The sequence below is a fragment of the Schistocerca nitens genome, chromosome 1 (assembly GCF_023898315.1).
Source record: "Schistocerca nitens isolate TAMUIC-IGC-003100 chromosome 1, iqSchNite1.1, whole genome shotgun sequence".
NCBI lineage: Eukaryota > Metazoa > Arthropoda > Insecta > Orthoptera > Acrididae > Schistocerca > Schistocerca nitens.
Window position 1 is genome coordinate 1002384258 of NC_064614.1, and position 18761 is coordinate 1002403018.

Below are 18761 nucleotides of genomic sequence, written 5' to 3' on the forward strand. Positions count from 1 at the left end.
TTGCACCCACGCCTACAAACGTCAACACAAGACCTGTTGCCCAGGGAAAAATGAGCATTAATGGCTTGGAGATACCGACCATCCTAAAAATATACTAGTACTAATAGCTGTAATTATTAGTTGTAGATAAAGTAAATACTGGTGTAATGTTGTTCAACGCACCTTCCCCAGTCACTAATTAAAGTATCTGCAATTATAATCCTAACAACCTGTATGTTGCTTTTATTTGTCCGCACCAGTTATCTTCCCAATACTTTGTGTATCTTTACTCTACTCATCTTCGACTGAGCGAAATAAGCTCGTTAAGGCACATCTTTGCATGTCCACTGAGACATTTCGGCAGTCTTTGGGAGGTTGGTTTGTCTGTTAACCAATGGGAAAATTTCGCTTTTGAGAAATCACGAGTTGTTTCTTGTTTGAATTGTTTGAACATGATTCCGCCATTCTGGTTATGTGTCTTGATGTGTTCTGTTCTGGTACTGATGAGTGTTGTGCCTAGGGAGGAACATCGCCGTTGTCTGGTATCGATCTGAGCTGGTTTGGATAGGTTGCTCAATTTTGGCCAAATTTAAACGAATTATAGCGTGAATGTTTCCATCTGAGCTCTTGATATCCATGCAAGTGGTCCTCTTTTCTCCAAAGGTCTCTTTAATTTTCCTGTAGGCAGTATCTATCTTACCCCTAGTGAGATAAGCCTCTACATCCTTACATTTGTCCTCTAGCCATCCATGCTTAGCCGTTTTGCACTTCCTGTCGATCTCATTTTTGAGGCGTTTGTATTCCTTTTTGCCTGCTTCACTTGCTGCATTTTTGTATTTTCTCCTTTCATCAATTAAATTCAGTATCTCTTCTGCTACCCATGGATTTCTACTAGCCCTCGTCTTTTTACCTACTTGATCCTCTGCTGCCTATACAGGGGCGATGTTCTTGAGGACAATATTATGGAAATGGAAGAGGAGGTAGATGAAGATGAAATGAGAGATATGATACTGCGTGAAGAGTTTGACAGAGCACTGAAAGACCTAAGTCGAAACAAGGCCCCTGGAGTAGACAAATTTCCATTAGAACTACTGACAGCCTTGGGAGAGCCAGTCCTGACAAAACTCTACCATCTGGTGAGCAAGATGTATGAGACAGGCGAAATTCCCTCAGACTTCAAGAAGAATATAATAATTCCAGTCCTAAAGAAAGCAGGTGTTTACAGATGTGAAAATAACCGAACTATCAGTTTAATAAGTCATAGCTGCAAAATACTAATGTGAATTCTTTACAGACGAATGGAAAAACTGGTAGAAGCCGACCTCGGGGAAGATCAGTTTGGATTCCGTGGAAATGTTGGAACACGTAAGGCAATACTGACCCTACGACTTATCTTAGCAGAAAGATTAAGGAAAGGTAAACCTACGTTTCTAGCATTTGTAGACTTAGAGAAATCTTTTGACAATGTTGACTGGAATAGTCTCTTTCAAATTCTGAAGGTGGCGGGGGTAAAATACAGGGAGCGAAATGCTATTTACAATTTGTACAGAAAGCAGATGGAAGATTCGAGGGACATGAAAGGGAAGCAGTGGTTGGGAAGGGAGTGAGACATGGTTGTAGCCTCTCCCCGATGCTATTCAATCTGTATATTGAGCAAGCAGTAAAGGAAACAAAAGAAAAATTCGGAGTAGGTATTAAAATCCATGGAGAAGAAATAAAAACTTTGAGGTTCGCCGATGACATTGTAATTCTGTCAGACACAGCAAAGGACTTGGAAGAGCAGTTGAAGGGAATGGACAGTGTCTTGAAAGGAGGGTATAAGATGAACATCAACAAAAGCAAAACAAGGATAATGAAATGTAGTCGAATGAAGTCGGGTGATGCTGCGGGAATTAGATTAGGAAATGAGACACTTAAAGTGGTAAAGGAGTTTTGCTATTTGGGGAGCAAAGTAACTGATGATGGTCGAAGTAGAGAGGATATAAAATGTAGACTGCCAATAGCAAGGAAAGCGTTTCTGAAGAAGAGAAATTTGTTAACATCGAGTATAGATTTAAGTGTCAGGAAGTCGAATGGTTCAAATGGCTCTGAGCACTATGGGACTCAACTTCTTAGGTCATAAGTCCCCTAGAACTTAGAACTACTTAAACCTAACTAACCTAAGGACATCACACACACCCATGCCCGAGGCAGGATTCGAACTTGCGACCGTAGCAGTCCCGCGGTTCCGGACTGCAGCGCCAGAACCGCTAGACCACCGCGGCCGGCGTCAGGAAGTCGTATCTGAAAGTATTTGTATGGAGTGTGGCCATTTACGGAAGTGAAACATGGACGATAAATAGTTTAGACAAGAAAAGAATAGAAGCTTTCGAAATGTGGTGCTACAGAAGAATGCTGAAGATTAGATAGGTAGATCACATAACTAATGAGGAGGTATTGAATAGAATTAGGGAAAAGAGGATTTTGTGGCACAACTTGACTAGAAGAAGGGATCGGTTGGTAGGACATGTTCTGAGGCATCAAGGGATCACCAATTTAGTACTGGAGGGCAGTGTGGAGGGTAAAAATCGTAGAGGGAGACCAAGAGATGAATACACTAAGCAGATTCAGAAGGATGTAGGCTGCAGTAGGTACTGGGAGATGAAGAGGCTTGCACAGGATAGAGTAGCATGGAGAGCTGCATCAAACCAGTCTCCGGACTGAAGACCACAACAACAACAACAAGAACAGCGTGAATGTTATCTTTTCAATCTTTGGTGTTGTAGTTTCGAAGTTTGCGCCCTGCCCTGAATTATGGACAAGATGCTCTCCTACTATACGTTGTGTACTGAGAACGTAGCATTCCGACGGCTCTTTGTGAATTTCACCCATTTTTGTATTGATCTGAGGACCCAAGTGGGCTTGTAAATCAACTGTGTTCTTTCCGTAACAATATGTTTATCTATTAACGAACTTCTTCCAGAATCATTTCCCCTTACAACAAGTCGTTTCTTTGATATGTGTTGGTGCTACAGCGCCATGTTGCTACACTGCCGTGTTACTTCAATTTATCGAGTCTAATCACAGGCCGTTAATATTCTTATGCATCAGTAACCACTCACTGAATTAATTCTGCAGATAGAAAACGTTAGTAGCAAGTATTTTCTTTCAGCACAAAGTCAGGTTTCAGGTGCAGAGAAGTGGATCGACGATTGCAGTTTCGGTGATCGCTTATACTAAACGTGCTTTGGACTGATCTGTCACCTTAATGAGATATTAGATGGAAGTCGTATTCATAAACTGCGTTGTTTTTTGATGGTTCATATTATCTGTTATGCCGAGAATCAATGACTATAAGCTTGAGAGGACATCCTCGTGAGCACTGATTGACGCTATAGGCCAAAAGCAAACACTTATTCAATTGTGCCTCAGTTTCTTCATGCACAGTTACTTACTGCTCTATTTTAAAATCGTGGCTACGAAAAATCCAGTTTCAGTTGCGCTTAAACGTCTTAAAAAGAAATACGATGTCCTTGACGGTGCTGTTGTGCTGCTAAGTTCTTCGACATTGTGTATTCTTTTGACTTTAAGACGTCGGCCCCACCAACCTGTGTTTCTACTTCATTAGTTACACTGGCGTAACGGACTGTAACGTATTATGTATGCAATACAGGCGTAAAGGTTGCCCTACTCCATTTTTAACACAGATTTCATGTCTGTAATAGCTGTGCTCGATCGTACTGTGGGTAGAGTTAGAGAAGGAGATGGTAGAAACTGTGACGTTCTCACTGACGAGACAGGAATAGTTAGGAATTTACTGCATTGGCTGTAACGGCTCTTTGGCTGGTCTTGAAGGAGGATTTCCCTGACACACTAGCTGAAAAGTACTAGTAAAGTAGTTTATCCTGATCGGCCAGTAGATGATCTGACTTGTCTGATATCTGCTATTTTCACGTTGCTGACACTCCAGATGAAAGAGACTATTCTCGTGTATTTGAACTGTTGTGTAGCTTTTTCCACAATTACAAAACCGTTACTTTTTAAAAAAAGGGGGTTCTTTTTGCGGTTTCATATTGCTCACTGTGTGGACGGACCTAATGCAGTCGTAGGAGAGAATATAGTCACTTCCACTTTCTTCGTATTTTCGTCACAGTCAAGGCAAAACCATTCCGCTTTGTAAGACTTTCCAGCCCTTCGCGGAAACTTATGACAGAACAGGACAAAATGTAGTTAGATGTATAAGACGTTCTACATGGTCTGACAGTTGCTCTAGAAAGGGGCAGTTGAATCCAGATTAAAAAAAAAAAACTATTAGTCAAAATACTAATAGTATATTTCCTGAAGTACAGCATAAACTTGAATGGCTTTGTACTTCCAGCAATATTAAATGCCACGAACACTTCGTTGACTCTCCCTGTCAATTGTCATTAGTTGGGTGGCTTTGTGTGAAGTTGCAGATGTGTGCGACTGCGCGGCAGAGGTCTAAATACAGGAGTAGGGCCAGTTTTGGAGAAGCCACTGTAGAAGCTCAATGGTTGCTGTACTGCTGCAGATAGGTACGCAGTGAAATAAAGCCCTGGCGCAGCGATTATTGTGCATTGCCTCGGACGAACAACAGCCGAAACCCGTGCAATTACCCGTGTTAGGAGACAGTTTCGTTGTTGACGACGACGACAACATTCCGTTGCAGCACATAAGTAAACTACCTGTGCCTTCTAAAACTTAGATAGTAAATTTAATCGAGTGTGTACCCGTAATATTACACTAAAGTAAAATTCATTTGTACCAACACCTTTAACGGGGACGTTCATGAAATTGACGGTAATGTCGATTTTCAATTTATTTTTTATTTATTGCTAGAACTCATGGACAAGAAGATCCGAAAGTTTTAATAGTGAAATCGTAACAATAGTGGCTGAAAAAAAAATTGTGACGCTGCCTTTCTGCCACGTCCACGTTTTGAAGCAGCACCAATACTAATTCGGTGAATAACGATTTCGTCAATTACTTTCAAGCAAATTTGCACGGGATACATCTAGGCGGCTGTAATATATATTCTTTGGTTTTATAGATCATCTGTGACTTTGTTCCGTATCTTAGAAGCAATAACAAACCAGCGGTTTGTCTATGGAAAAGCAATTGCTGGTGTAAATATCTACAAGCTCAGAGGGACCACAACTCCTACATCCACAACTCCTACATCCAGGATGTTGTCAAGTCCACTGACAAGCATTAACTTTTTGCTCATGGAAAAATCCAGAATCCAAATGCGTCACTAAATTCACTCCTACGGAAAAGATGACCCACAGTTGCAACTTATGGTGCATTTCTTGTACTGATGAAAACGTAGGGAGGATGAAGGTATTAGAGAGGATGGGCTTTAAGATAGGAAAATTCACTTAAGACGCCTTGAGAAACACAGATTTACAGAACCTCTCTGCAACTGACTGCGTAAAGGAAAGAAGGCAGAAAACAAAAAACCAGAAGAGAAACCTTCGAGCGAAAGAAAACTGTGAGTTCGAATCTGGAGCCTTCTCAGGAAGTGACATGGACAAATACGTTAGGCTGAAATTTAAGCCGGCAGCGGTGGCCGAGCGGTTCTAGGCGCTACAGTCTGGAACCGCGCGACCGCTACGGTCGCAGGTTCGAATCCTGCCTCGGGCATGGATGTGTGTGATGTCATTAGGTTAGTTAGGTTTAAGTAGTTCTAAGTTCTAGGGGACTGATGACCTCAGAAGTTAAGTCCCATAGTGCTCAGAACGATTTCTTTTTTGAAATTTAAACTGCATTTACCGTAAATTATGTTTCTTAAAAGTTTATGTACGTTTTTCTCAGAATTTATGAGCGCTGTAATTATGAAATATTCTGTCCTTATTTTCATAAACCCAATAAATGTCTCAAGAGTAGATTTTGAAGTTATGAGCGTAAGCTGACACATGGGACAGAGCGCTAGGAATTTTACATGATTTTAATATTATATTTAGAGGATTATAGTTAAAAAATATTTCTCCTGTTCGATACATTCCAAAACCTAATGAGATAAGCTTACAATATGCAAAGAGATGAAAAAGAGGAAATTTTGTAGAAATCTTTTGGATTGTTTCTGAGAAAAAGGTAATTATATTACTTTCTGAAAATAAAATTTTTAATTCCTTAAAAATTATATAAATAATCCAATGAACTTAGCACTAAATGCGTTAATTTCATATAAAACATGGTAAAAAATTTCAAATCTTGAAAATTGCAAATTTGGTGCATCGTTCAAATAGTGTGTGTTTTTTATGAATGTCCCCCTGAACTCCTGCCATTCCCGCTATGCTGTACTTCCTGGTCATATATCTTCGTAGTGAGCGTCAGTCTGTTTTTTTTTCAGTTAAAATTATTGTTTCACATGTAAGTAAGAATTTATTAGATTGTTGAATACTACACCTTCAATTACCTTTTTTAAAAAGTTTCATAGTAATTACACTGATGTCAGTAGATACGGCAGTCAACAACGAATTTTCGCTCTGAAGCGGCGTTTGTTATGATTTGAAACTTACTTACAGATTAAAACCGTATGCCGGACTGTGACGCCAACCAGGGACCTTTATCTATCGCCGGCAAGTGTTCCACCGGCTGCCTTATCCAAACACGACTCAGGACGCTCCCTCGGAGCTTTACTTTCGCCAGTACTTCATCTCCTACGTTCCAAACTTTACTTTGTGCCATGACTCGAACCCGATTCAAGTCCTAGTTGGCCCACAGTTTTAACCTGCCGGGAAGTTTGACAGGGCTGTTTTCTGTTTAAATTCAGGACCCGATTATGAAATAAAATGTAATCCTATTTAATGTAATTTATTTAATTTTGAAATTAATTTTGCAGGGTGCCCGCCACTGAAGTATGGCAGGGATATAAAATTCGTTGGTTGCAACAGCATACAGAGAGTGCTTCATGTCGAAATCGCTTGTATTCTTTCTCAGGATTGTAAAACATTAATATCTCTGAGTCACTGATAGTTTAAATATTTGAGCACGTGAAGCACGGTTTTCTCTCTTGTGGGCTGGTCCTGAGAATTCGATAAATACTGACATTGGAGAAAAACACACGTTACTGTAGATTTGAAATACATTACGGAACAATTTGTTTTCGTAAAGGTGAAAGGGTACAGTACCGCCTGACATTGAAAATAGGTACAACATTCTTCGTTATTCTTGTCAGAACAACATATTTATTGTAATAATAACTCAATTTTACTTAATACACTGAAGCCGGATACCAGAGAAGGAACGAAGGACAATTTATTTATTTAAATGATCACATGTGCACTCCCACAAAATAAATCCCTACATCCAATTTGGTGAGGTCTGTGAAATGAATGAATGTATGGTCGTCTGCTAACCGCAGATAGTGAATGTGCAATATATGATCATCTTTGAGACGGTCCTTTGGTCACCTTTGGTGTAGCCAAAGAGATGAAATTTACCTGAGCTCTGAGCACCTGAAATGTGGCTGACCAATACGGTAGCATGGTGCTCCCCCACCTCGGCGGAGGTGCGAGATGACCTGAAGAACGGCCATGTTTCAGCACTCTGGCGCTGGATCTTGTGTTGGTAAGACCTGTCTTAGGTGTGCTCCGTAAAGACAAAAGAGTGGAGAGAATGGTATGCATGTGAAATACTTAACAGTAGTTTGGAATAATTATTTCTCTATTTCAGGAACTTCTGGGGGGAGAATTAAATGACAGGCAGGTAATATTAAGGGGATCGTAGTAATCTTTGGAAGTGACCAACAGTCAGAATGAAACCACATGTAGCAATAAGTTGAAATACTTGCGAGTGCTAGTACTAAGTTGAAATACGTCCGAGTGCTAAAGTTAAGCTGAATTACTGGCATGTGTACTATAAGTTGGAAATATTTAAGAAATGGCGTGCAGAGGACTTGAAATTAGAGACGAGCACTTCCACGTGGTGAGTACTGTGTGAATCTCAATCTGTGTATGAGACAAAGGATAAAGAGTAGTACTCGTCCAAGGTATCATATGAGGACTCGCATGTTTGACGAATATGATCTTAATATTACTTTGCGTGTTATGTTTCTGTGTGACGCTAGATTCAAACTCTAATACTCTGAGAGAGAAGCAAGGTGAGTCAGCCGTCTATCCAGCAACGCCACTTGGCTTGCATTGCACAGGAAGAGGTGCATATATCCTCCAGAGTTCTTAGTAGGAAAGAATAGTTATGAAGTGGGGCAGTGTCGTGTGAAACTGGGATGAATACTAATTGAAGTGGGAAAGCTGAAAGTGAAGTGATTCTAAAGTTGTGACTATTCTTTGTGATGTATCCTATGTTGCCAGCCGGTGTGGCCGTGCGGTTAAAGGCGCTTCAGTCTGGAACCGCGTGACCGCTACGGTCGCAGGTTCGAATCCTGCCTTGGGCATGGATGTGTGTGATGTCCTTAGGTTGGTTAGGTTTAAGCAGTTCTAAGTTCTAGGGGACTGATGACCACAGATGTTAAGTCCCATAGTGCTCAGAGCCATTTGAACCATATTCTATGTTGCCAGTGTGATGTGTTTCATGTAACTTAAGTACGTGTGGTTTGCATGGGAGAGTAGCAAGATAGGTTCAGAGGCAGTGGGTTATGCATGTTCCTTTTTGTACCGCTCGGTCTGGAGGAAATTTTCGTGATAATGGGTGTGACAGTCGAAGTGTGAGATATAGTAAAAGATCCACCATCCTATCCAGAATGTGCACTGTAGCGTTAGATAATTACGAGACCATAAGATAGAGAATCACCAATGTAAAGCCATGCCCACTGGGCGGAGTTTCTCATGTGTAATTGTTGTATAAAATGTAATGGTGTGTTTAGGTTAGCTTTGAATAATAATAGAATGTATTGGAATAAAAACGATAGGCCGGCCGCGGTGGTCTAGCGGTTCTAGGCGCTCAGTCCGGAACCGCGCGACTGCTACGGTCGCAGGTTCGAATCCTGCCTCTGGCATGGACGTGTGTGATGTCCTTAGGTTAGTTAGGTTTAAGTACTTCTAAGTTCTAGGGGACTGATGACCACAGATGTTAAGTCCCATAGTGCTCAGAGCCATTTTAACCATTTTTTTTAAAAACGATAGTGAAAAGAAAAAGATTGGTGGCCTTTTTCTTCGAATAGTGTGTAGTCGTGATATCCAGAATTTATAATGTGTGCGCCATTCATATTCAGTGCGATGGCCACGTGTTGATCAAAGCCGTTGGGTAAGAAAGAAAATGTGGTATTGCCAGAGCGTAGTGAACAATCAGAGTTGTGGAAATTCCTAATAGTCAGATGTGCGTTATCCGTTTCCGTTGCGTAATATTCAAACAGGAGAATAATTTGTAGCTTAATTATGGGTACTAGAGCTCATAATCAGGCACTGAGGTTACTCGAGAAATAAGAATAAGTCCACTCGCTGGGCAGACCACTCATCTTGCAGGCCTGACTGCTTGATGGCACAGTATGAGCAAGGCATGCGGGTGCCTCTCAGAGGAATCGCTGTTTTAAGCTTTTACGACAGAAATAGACTAATAGACAAAATTTCAGTATTAATAGCAATCACAGATGGCAAGGTGTTATCAAAGAGAATCACCTATAAAATGTAAATAGAAAATAATAGTACTGAATATTTTTTAATCTCTTTGCACAGGCAATATGATTTCACAGACGGCTGTGTTAAAGGTGTTCAATAATGGTTCAAAAGCCTCTGAGCACTATGCGACTTAACTTCTGAGGTCATCTGTCGCCTAGAACTTAGAACTAATTAAACCTAACTAACTTAAGGGCAGCACACACATCCATGCCCGAGGCAGGATTCGAACCCGCGACCGCAGCAGTCGCTCGGTTCCAGACTGTAGCGCCTAGACCCGAACGGCCACAACGACCGGCGCAAGCAAATCAAAACAGTTTATAAGTCACTACTAGAGCGATGTAATGACGGCTGGTCTTCTACTGAAGCCTCGGCCAGGCGCACGGCGCTTATATTCTCTTCGTATAGTTGCCACTCCTGTCTTCGTATCGTCCTAGTCAATGTACTATTTGGGTGATGTCGTCTCACAGCCCTCTCTACTGTTCCATTCTTCATTTTCGTGCCGGCGCTTGTCGTTACGCTGGGACGTTTTCTCTGTTGGTGAACAGTGAGTAAAAAACGGAGTTTTGAAGTCCTTTCATGCAGTCAGAAAATAACTAGTGCCATACTAAGATTAACAGTATTAGTGGATTCTGACATTGTAAGGAAGGAGACAGCACTCTTAACGTAATTTATTAAATAAAAATTTGTTACCAAGAAAAGCTTTCAATGCCTAAACCACAATTTTCGCTATACAATTACAGCATGAGGAGTGCTTTCGGCTGCTCTCTACAACCCTCTTCAGATCTGTAAATGAGTAAAGAAAACTCACCCAAAGAAAATTTCGTATAGTAAACTAGGATATAAAACAATGTATAACAGCTGAACAAAATATATAAGGAAAGTCGACTCCAATATTAAAATCCAACATGTAACAAACCACTTAATAGCGTTCCTTTTACGATGACTTAAGGCTCAAATCCTAAAAAAGAATTGAATATGCACTGAAAAACATCATTAGATACAGTCATGAAATGACATGCATTCACATTACTGGCCAACAAGACTATGGCAATACGTAGATAAAAGCTTCAACCTGAACATGCCAGCCGCGCGGAGTAACCGCGCGGGTTGGGGCGCAATGTCACGGATTGCGGCCCCTCCCGCCCGAGGTTCGAGTCCTCCCTCGGGCTTGGCTGTGAGTGTTGTTCTTAGCATAAATTAGTTTATGTTAGTTTAAGTAGTGTGTAAGTCTAGGGACCTATGACCTCAGCAGTTTGGTCCCTTAGGAGTTCTCACACACACCTACATTGAACACGCCAGATTGTAAGCCTGCCGAAAAAATTTAAGACCAAAAATCTTAAAAAAAGCTTTGTACCTAAGTACAAGTAATTTTAAAACTATAAAGATAATAAGGAAATGATGTTAAAATCCTAAGACAGTGAAGCTACGTTTTAATATTGGAGTTGACTTTCTTTAGGTATTTTGTTCAGCTGTTATACATTTTTTTATATCCAGTTTAAATGTACAAAATATTGTTAGGCTACTTTTCCTTTACTTGTTCACAGATCTGAAGATAGTTGTAGAGAGCAACCGAAACTGGTCATCATGCAATAACTGCATACCGAAAATTGCAGTCTAGGCATTAAAAGCCTTTTACGTCAAAGAATTTAACAAGTTAATAATAATCTATTAATAAATTAATAAGCGAACAGTATTGTTATGTACTTCTGTCAAAATATGGACCTTCTGAAATAACACGCTTAAATGTATATCCTCTTTCCCGTTCTCCTGCACTCCACTAGTTGGAAACGTCAGCTGAGAATCGTATGTCAGAATCGTAATCCTCTCTCTCACATTCCCACCTGGGAACTTACGTCTTCCACGCATACGCGAAACGCAGAGCTTTATTTTATAGCTGAGTGTAACAAACGCGCTCGCGAATACGCACAGAGGAAGCAATTGCGTGTGCAAACCTCAAGGTGTTGGCTGTTGTCTTCACGTTTTACCTCTGTGGCATGGAATAGTGAGAAGTGACGCGTCACTTGCAGGACGCGGGCATAATCGCCGTGGCGCCGATGAACAAGAGGTTCTAGGTCAGTGGGTCAGTCGAGGAGCTTATCTTGGCATCCGCTCTCTGGCCAAATGAGATTTTCTGCGTACCCCGCAAGAAGCCTTCCGTGGTTTTTCACCGGGAGTAGTCGGTTAAATGGAGAAAGCTGATTTTTCTTTCCCATCCTCATTTATCTTTCCAGCCACCGAGCTACTTCTTTACTAACCACTGAGGTCTACATTTCGATAAGGGCGTACGTAGTCTTCGCTGCAGTATCTGTACCAAACTGTCCCGGAACACCAGAAGCACGTCGTGCTTTGCAATTTACACAACAACGTCAAGTTTAAATTCGTATGGTTATTATGATGGACGCTTTACTCATACACCTTTCATGTATAGCATTCTTCATCCGGGACAGTCTCTAAATGTTCTAAAATAAATTTGATTTTACATAGTTGTAAGTTGTCTCAGCGTTATTACTATAGACATTTTTATGAAGTAAATCAATCAGAATAAAAATTACTCCGGTACATCTAAGACAATTACTAAATGCGAAAGCTGCTCTCTACAGGATACTGTGTGAACAAGTCGACAGAGACAAGTGAGTAATACCTGTTATCTCCATGATTCCAGTAGTGACGCATCGTGGCGTGGACTACTCGAGAGACTGAAAGCATTGGAGAGCAATCGAGATCCATGACTCGCCATCATAAGATTAACAGGCGGGAACGTCTCGTACAATGACGTTCCAGAAGTGTTCAACAGGACTGAAGTACATTGACGTAGAATCCACGTAGCGTTCCTGAAATCGTTCTAACGTATTTCAAGACCTACGAGGTGGCTTATTGTCTTGCTGATGGCACCGTCTCCCTGAGAGTGCTGTAGGTGGACAAACAAATGTATATAATGCAACAGTATATTAATGCATCTTTGCTGGCAAGAGGCGTGGTCATACACATTTCAGACCTCATTATATTCCTCGTTTTATTTTGTTTTTTACCCTGTGAGTGTGGTGTTTGTGAAGTGCTACCGAATCTGTGGCTGGACTTAAGTTCAAATGGCTCTGAGCACTATGGGACTTAACATCTGTGCTCATCAGTCCCCTAGAACTTAGAGCTACTTCAACCCAACTAACCTAAGGACGTCACACACATCCATGCCCGAGGCAGGATTCGAACCTGCGACCGTAGCGGCCACGCGGTTCCAGACTGAAGCGCCTAGAACCGCACGGCCACACCGGCCGGCCTAGACTTAAGTGGGGTAATATTATTTATTATCTTTATTTACTCTTCACAAGGACTGTGGGCTGTTTGTCCCTGAGCCCTTGTATCATGTGGTTCTTCTGTAATTCTCATGTAATTGCGGAACTTCTGTGATAACACGAGGCACTCGAACCCGGTGCAGTGTTGGAGGTGGACAGAGCGTGTGTATTACAGATGACGAGATGTGGGACGCATGGCCTCAATTTTATTGGTAAGTCTCCGCGTCGACTCCCGGATCGTTGGTTGATTTAATTCATCGTGTAAGTCGCGAACCTTCGCCCATCTAGGTGCCCCTAGATTAGGCGGAGGCAGCGGTTTTTTACCGTTCCAATAGGCTTGAGATTCGAGGTACTGGTTGTCCTACACGTTGAACACCCGTAGAGTATTGCTGGGAGGACCGTTGCTCGGTATAGGCGAAGCTTAGTGCTTGCTCGCATGTTTATACTCGCCAAGAGAGGGTACAGTTGGATGAAAAGGCGTAAAATCTTCTGCTGTTGGTCCTGAATGTGAAGGTTAAACAGTAACATAGCATCCAGGATGACTCCTAACTACTTGACATATTTGGTCCAAGGAATTTCTCGGTCATTGAGGATGAGTTGGTCGCGTAGCAGTGGACGCTTCAGAGTGAACATTCCCGCCATTGTTTATCTGACATTTAGAGAGACCGGGTTTCCTTTGGAGCATCGCTCAGTGATTCTCAATTGCCGTTGTAAGCGCGAGATAACTACAGGCACTTGTCGGCCTTTAGTGAGAAGGACAGTGTCTTTGGATAATTCAGAGAGTACCACCTGCGGTAAGGACGGAGATCGTTCACGCGTGTAACGAAGAGCAATGGTGAGAGGACTGATCCCTGTGGGAAGCCGTCGACATGCTGATTGAGACTGGAGCGTTGTCCTCGATTTTTACCAGAATTCTCGGTTGTTGAAGGAAGCTATCAATGAGCGGTCTACAGTAATCTTGCAAAGCTCGTACGTTTGAGTTTGAGCAGTAATGCATCCTCCCAGACCCTATATCAAAAGCTTTCTCCACATCTAGGGATACTGCTGCTGTGAAGCTGGGAATGTTTAAATTATAAGCTACATATTTTGAGGTGCAGAACAACTGCAGCTGAGCCGATAGTGTAGGCTCGAAAGCAAACTGGTCCGGTCGAATAACGACATTCTCCAAGGGAGGAAAATGATGCGTTGGAGTATGTTCTTTCAAGAATCTTGGATAGTGTCGACAGCAAGGTAATTGGCAGGTTGTGTGAAGCTCTTGCATGGTCTGGGCGATGGTACGACCCGAGCTATCTTCCATTCGGATGGGAAGTATCATAATAACATGTAGTGACTGAAGACTCGGGTAAGGAGTACCAGTGGCTTTCTCTGGAGGTACTTCAACTGCTTGTTAGTTATCCCATCCGGATCAGGGGTGGAATGATTTTCTTACCGGCTGATGAACTCCTTCACCTCTACTGGTGTAGTTAGCACAGATGTGATGTGCCTGGGAAGCTCTCGAGTTTCTTGTGCTTGATGCTTGGTCTGAGCTACCACCTCAGCGGTCTCGTCCAGTGCTAAGTAGTTTTGTGCCTCATATGTACTGGCAAATATTTCGGCCTTGTTTAGTGAGTCATATCGCTGGCCTGCAGGGCCCTGAATGGGTAGTTTTGCAAGTTTCGGGTTGCGCAATGTCCTCACGAGGCTCCATTCATTCCTTGATTGCAGTATTAAGGTGTCCATTTTGTCTTCCCGATGTTTTATTCGATATTCTATACCTCAGAAGTGCAGTACTCTAGAAAGACGCCTCGTATCCCTGTGATCTGCTGAATTATGGTACTTCTGCCATCGTCTACGAGCACTGCTCTTCAGAGTGTTGAGATCTTGAAGCAATGGTGAAAAGGTCTCGTACTGGTGCACTTGAGGGTTTGTTTGTACGAAGGCTTGCTTGTATGCTGTCCTGAGTTTGCTGGTTAAGAACGAGATAGCTATGTCATTGGTTGGTGTGGTGGAGACATCTGTCGTTGGACAAACATTGTTATTTAGCCTTGAGCTGAATTGATCCCAGTTAATTGTGACAGGTGTAGCCTGCCGAAGGTGAGCAGTAGCCCCCAAGATGCAGTCAATGATGGTGTGATTGTCGGAAGTCAGACCTATAACAGTGGTGAGTTTTAGATCTAATCACTGATTTTTCAACATTGCGACATCCAGACGTCCGGTTGATGGTTGGGGTTAGTTGGGACGTTGGTTGGCTCTTGAGAGCCTATGGCAATGGTTTCTAACCGTTCTTCAAGGTCGTGGTATCATATTCTTCTTGGGTCGTTGCGCCGAGAGTTCCAGCCGTAATGCTTGGCTTTAAGATTGCCACACATGAAGATCTTGTCAAATCGGTCTAAAAGAGTCTTGAGATCTTCTTCTTCGAACTGTCGTTATTGGCTTAAGTATGCAGATATCATCATGACAATGCCATGAGAAGTGGAGACATTCACTGCTGCTGCCTCAAGAGACGCGAATTGAGGAAGCACTAGTGATATGTGCGTGATGGCTTTGTGAAGAAATATGGCAGTGCCACACCCGCTCACTCGCCCCCTGCCATTGGTTCGGTCTGTCCTGTAACCAACCATGTTCCGAATTTTAAATGTTAGAGATGGTCGCAATCGAGTTTTCGTTAAGAATAGGATGTCCACCTTTTGTCAAGTGAGAAAATCTTCCAGTTCGCTCTTCTTATTGCTAACACAGCTCGCATTAAATATGCAAAGTGTGAGATCTCGTAGATGTGAAGGTCAATGGGTCATTATTGGAGGCGAAGACCTTGTCGCACTTTCGAAGAGGATTAGTAGTTTTGAGAGAGTCCAGTGCATCTTTAAATTTCTGATTTCTTTTGTTAAGGATTTTAAAAATGTTCCTCTGGCTGAGTGATATGAATTTCGATATGCTCGAGAACAAGTGAGTGACATCGTTAAGCCGCGCGGTGTGGCCGCGCAGTTTGAGGCACCATGTCACGGACTGCGAGACCCCTCCCGCCGGCGCTTCAGTCCGGAACCACGAGGCTGCTACGGTCGCAGGTTCGAATCCTGCCTCGGGCATTGATGTGTGTGATGTCCTTAGGTTAGTTAGGTTTACGTAGTCCTAAGTCTAGGGGACTGATGACCTCAGACGTTAAGTCCCATAGTGCTCAGAGCCATTTGAACCATTTGATGGTATGTGATGGGATTACGAGAGAATTAGCAGGGGTCTGTGACTTGCCTGGAGGTATATATCGCTATTTATCGAACACTGGAAGATTCGAGGGAATATGGTGGGTAAGTGATATTCTGACACAAGGGGAGCTGATTCTTCTGTGAGTTTTGTGTGCACATAAATGGATGGACTGACAGCTTAATAGGTAGACTAAATTAACGTCTACAACTATGCTCATACTTTGCTAGCAATCATATAGTGCATGGGGGAAGGTACCCATTACCGCTACTATTCATTTCCTTTCCTATTCAATTCGCAAACAGAACGAGGGAAAGAAGACGTATATATGCCTCCATATGAGCGCTAATTTCTCGTGTCGTATCTTCGTGGTCCTTAGGCAAAATGTATGTTGGCGGCAGCAGAATCCTTCCACAGTCAGCTTCAAACGTCGGTTCTCCAAAGTTGCTCAATAGTTTTCCTTGAAAGAAACACCACCCACCCACCACTAGACTGCAGGTGACTGGTCAGTTTTTTCGTACTCAGATGCCATGTTCAAGTAAGATAATGAGTACTACACTCGTAAAAAAATCACACGATGTATTTCCCATGTCTCAGTTGACTAGGATGTGACTCGTGACTCGTAAATAGGTGTATGTTTCATTGCCCAATGCTGTTGCTACTTGACTCTTGGATGTAGGGAGCATGGATTTACAGCAGCACTACTCCTTCGCATCAACCCTCCCAAGACCCAGGTAATTGTCATGGATCGTACCAGCCGCCCCTTCCAGCTCCACGATTTTTACCTCACCATTTATGGTCATTCTGTCTACCTCACTCCTACCCTGAAATACCTTGACCTCATCCTCGACTGTCACCTCGCCTGGACTCCCCATCTGCTTACAGTCCAACACAAAGCCCGCAATAGACTCCACTTCCTGAAACTCCTGTCCAGACAGACATGGGGCCTGCATCCTTCCACCATCCTTCACACCTACAAATTTCTTGATCCGCACCATCCTTTGTTATACCAGCATTGCTTGGATTTTTGATCCTCCCAGACTCTATAAAGCCCTCCAAATCTTATAACACCATGCACTGAACCACGCCTTCCATATCCGCCTTCTATCCCCCACATGAATCCTCTACGATCTCATCCCCTTCCCTCACCTTCTTCTTTTCCTTAAACACTTCTGTACCCTGTACATTGCCCGCTGACCTGATGTCCACCCGCCCCCTGGTGCCTTCACTCTTCTTCACCCTCAGCCCATTACGCATCTACACCATTGTGTTCCGCCTCTCTCTATCTCCACACCCTCCACTTCCTTTCCCAACGCAACTTCCAGCATCTACCCCTGAAACGTCCCCTTAGAAAAATTAATGAATTACTGTGCTGGTAAACCCCTTACGTTATATGATTTTCAAACAGCTGAGCAAAACTGAACATACTTAGACATTTCTCTCTTTACTTATTCTGATCATCACTAAACTGACACACAATATTTTTAGCGCAACGCAATCTGACTTTCAATAATCTCTACAAAAGAATGGCCCTGACTAACAATAACCTATACCTTTCATGAATCGCTTACCTCACAAAAATCTTCATTACTCGAACTACTGCAATACAGCGGGCGCCAATACTGCCAGCTAAATAAAAGATTCTAACTACTGAAGGCACTAACTACTGATAGGCATAGTTTTCAAATGAAGAATTTTGATAGAGAACAAATAATGTATTTACCTTAATAGTGTTCAAAAGTCATAATATATATATCTGTTCATGACATCCAGTCTTACAAATTTACTGTCTCTGATGGACACATGTCCGGATCATCCGCTCTCAAAACTCTTCCATCTCTCTTCCCACATCCACCACTGCTGGCGGCTCACCTCCAACTGCACAACGCTATGCGCTGTTCACATCCAACTGGCCAACACTACAATAGCGACTATTCCAACAATGCCAACCAGCCACATACTTCACAAAGCACAGTCAGTGATTTTCATATACAGCACTACCTGGCGTTACCAACATAAAAACCTATACAGCCTACATACATAGCCCCCATGCTCCCCACAAAAGATTTTATAAATTTTTTTGGGCACTGGCCAATACAGGTTTGAAAAAATTTTTCAAAAAAATGGCTCTGAGCACTATGGGACTTAACATCAATGGTCATCAGTCCCCTAGAACTTAGAACTACTTAAACCTAACTAACCTAAGGACATCACACAACACCCAGCCATCACGAGGCAGAGAAAATCCCCGACCCCGCCGGGAATCGAACCCGGGAACCCGGGCGTGGGAAGCGAGAACGCTACCGCACGACCACGAGATGCGGGCAAAAAAAAATTTTTTTTTTCATAATTACAATAACAAAGAAATCAAATACACACACTTATTAACATACTGTTGTTCATAAGCAAAGATTTTCTCACAGTCCATAAAGACAGTCCTGATCGTTCATCACAGTTAAATTGCAGGGTTTTTCTCAAAGTATGAGCAGTAAAAGAAAATGCACACGGAAGTAGTGGATTTCCATGCAGTCTTGAAGTAGTAGTATTGTCCTTCTAACGGGAAGACAGTGCTGACTTTTGACATGCAGACAGGTAATAGCCCACAGCAGAGCAAACCCACAGTAGAGTCAGTCAGAGTTGAAGAATAGTGGTAGGTAGGTCATCGCAGAGGAGACCCACTATAGTCCTGGTGGAGATTATGGTATTGGTGGGCCACCAGAGGTGCAGACCCGCTGCAGTC